This window comes from Apodemus sylvaticus, chromosome 3 (assembly GCF_947179515.1).
Source record: "Apodemus sylvaticus chromosome 3, mApoSyl1.1, whole genome shotgun sequence".
Taxonomy (NCBI): Eukaryota; Metazoa; Chordata; class Mammalia; order Rodentia; family Muridae; genus Apodemus; species Apodemus sylvaticus.
Window position 1 is genome coordinate 97,637,265 of NC_067474.1, and position 2,799 is coordinate 97,640,063.

At 38.8% G+C, this 2,799-nt stretch overlaps 1 non-coding gene across 1 annotated transcript; it reads right to left on the reverse strand.

The window, feature by feature from the left end:
- Nucleotides 1-1,887: 1,887 nt before the first annotated feature.
- On the reverse strand, nt 1,888-1,949 carry LOC127681873 (U7 small nuclear RNA). The gene has a single exon (XR_007977220.1). It is a non-coding gene; the product is annotated as a U7 small nuclear RNA (small nuclear RNA).
- Nucleotides 1,950-2,799: the final 850 nt, after the last annotated feature.

Below are 2,799 nucleotides of genomic sequence, written 5' to 3' on the forward strand. Positions count from 1 at the left end.
TCTTAGTCATTCTGACTAGTATGAGGTGAAATCTCAGGGTTGTTTTGATTTGCATTTCCCTACTGACTAATGATGTTGAACCTTTTTAAAGATGCTTTTCAGCCACCTGAAGTTCTTCAGGTGAAATTTCTTTGTTTAGTTCAGTACCCCATTTTTAATAGGGTAATTTGGTTTTCTGGGGTCTAACTTCTTGAGTTCTTTGTATCTATTGGATAGTAGTCCTCTGTCAGATGTAGGGTTGGTGAAGATCTTTTCCCAATTTGTTGGTTGCCGATTTGCCCTTTTGATGGTGTCCTTTACCTTACGGAAAGTTTGTAATTTGATGAGGTCCCATTTGTCAATTCTTGATCTTAGAGATAAGCTATTGATATTCTCTTCAGGAACTTTCCCCCTGTACCGATGTCCTCAAGTGTCTTCCCCAGTTTCTTTTCTATTAGTTTCAGTGTGTCTGGCTTTACGTGGAGGTCCTTGATCCGCTTGGAGTTGAGCTTAGTACAAGGAGATGGATCAATTTGCATTCTTTTGCATGCTGACCTCCAGTTGAACCAGCACCATTTGTTGAAAAGGCTATCTTATTTTCCACTGGATGTTTTCAGCTCCTTTGTCGAAGATCAAGTGTCCATAGGTGTGTGGGTTCATTTCTGGATCTTCAATCCTATTCCATTGTCACCTGCCTGTCACTGTACCAATACCATGCAGTTTTTAACACTATTGCACTGTAGTATTGCTTGAGGTCCGGGATACTGATTCCCTGAGAAGTTCTTTTGCTGTTGAGAATAGTTTTAGCTATCCTTGGTTTTTTTGTTATTCCAGATGAATTTGATAATTGCTCTTTCTAACTCTATGAATAACTGAGTTGGGATTTTGATAGGTATTGCGTTGAACCTGTAAATTGCTTTTGGCAAGATGGCCATTTTAACTACCCAACTCTTTCCACGAAGCCACAATTATGCTGATACCTAAAGCACACAAAGATCCAACAAAGAAAGAGAACTTCAGACCAATTTCCCTTATGAAAATCAATGCAAAAATACTCAATAAAATTCTTGCCAACCGAATCCAAGGAAACATCAAAATGATCATTCACCATGATCAAGTAGGCTTCATCCCAGGGATGCAGGGATGGTTCAATATATGGAAATCTATCAATGCAATCCACTACATAAACAAACTCAAAGAAAAAAAACTACATGGTCATTTCATTGGATGCTGAAAAAGCATTTGACAAAATTCAGCATCCTTTCATGCTAAAAGTCTTGGAAAGAACAGGAATTTAAGGCCCATACCTAATGATAGTAAAAGCAATATACAGCAAACTGGTAGCCAACATCAAACTAAATGGAGAGAAACTTGAAGCAATCTCACTAAAATCAGTGACAAGACAAGGCTGCCCCTCTCTCCATATTTTTTCAATATTGTACTTGAGGTACTAGCTAGAGCAATTAGACAACATAAGGAGGTCAAAAGAATACCAATTGGAAAGGAAGAAGTCAAGCTATCACTATTTGCAGATGACATGATAGTCTACTTAAGTGACCTGAAAACCTCCACCAGAGAACTCCTACAGCTGATAAACAACTTCAGCAAAGTGGCTGATTATAAAATCAGCTCAAGCAAATCAGTTGCCTGCCTATACTCAAAGGATAAACAGGCTGAGAAAGAAGTTAGGGAAATGACACCCTTCACAACAGCCACAAACAATATAAAGTACCTTGGTGTGACTCTGACCAAACAAGTGAAAGATCTGTATGACAAGAGCTTCAAGTCTCTGAAGAAGGAAATGGAAGAAGATCTCAGAAAATGGAAAAATTTTCCATGCTCATGGATTGGCAGGATTAATATAGTTAAAATGCCTAGAAAAAATGTTAAAGCTCTCTGGATAGTTCATGTGTTTTCTGACCAATGTCAGAAAAACTTCTAGAAAAATTCTAAAAGAGTTGTGTTCACTCTTCAAGACCTCTCTGGATAGTTCTCTCTTACAAACCCAGTCTTTTATTTACATATCAATTTAATTGATTACTTTAGGTCCCCTTTTGATTATTGCATGAAACAGCATTTTCTGACCTTAATCCCTCAATTTTTAGAAGACATTAAGTACATTTTTTTTACATGCCAAATAAATTCAGAGATCTGCCTACCTTATAAGCACAGACGATAAGCTAGCTGGGTGGGATCCATCTCTGAGATCTCCATTCCCACCCCACCTGGACCTAGTCTAGCTTGTCCCAGGCTGACACTGAATCCAGGTATCTGACTGCCTTTGTAAGCACAAAGAATAAACTTATTTGGGTGGCATCTTGCCTTGTGATCACCATTCCCTAAATCTTTGTCTCCTTCCTTAATATCTTTCTGACAAGCTGGTTCATAGTGCAGCTGCCTTTGTTGTTTTAGGTCCGTGAAGCCCCTCACAAAATTCATAATGCATCCTTATATTTTGCACAGTTGAGAATTAAACATTCTGGACATGTTTTCAGAGTTCTTTCTCACAGTCTTAAGGGCTGTTCTAAAGGACTCAGCATTTACCATTTTGCTGAAGACCATTAGACATACCCTCACCTCCTGGTGGGCTGCTTCTATTTATCATGGAGTCATTAACCTTAGCAGAGAGGATGTTCCTCAGCAGAAAAGACATATGAACAAATCTTACCCCTAACATCTATCAGTACTCAGTGAGGCCACATCCTGCTGGCTCTGTTTGAGAGGTGGCAACTGGATTCTGCTTTCCCTTGCTTGGCTATGTGACCAGATATCTGACAGAAACACTCTAAGAAAGAAGGTTTTTATTTTGGCTTACAGTTT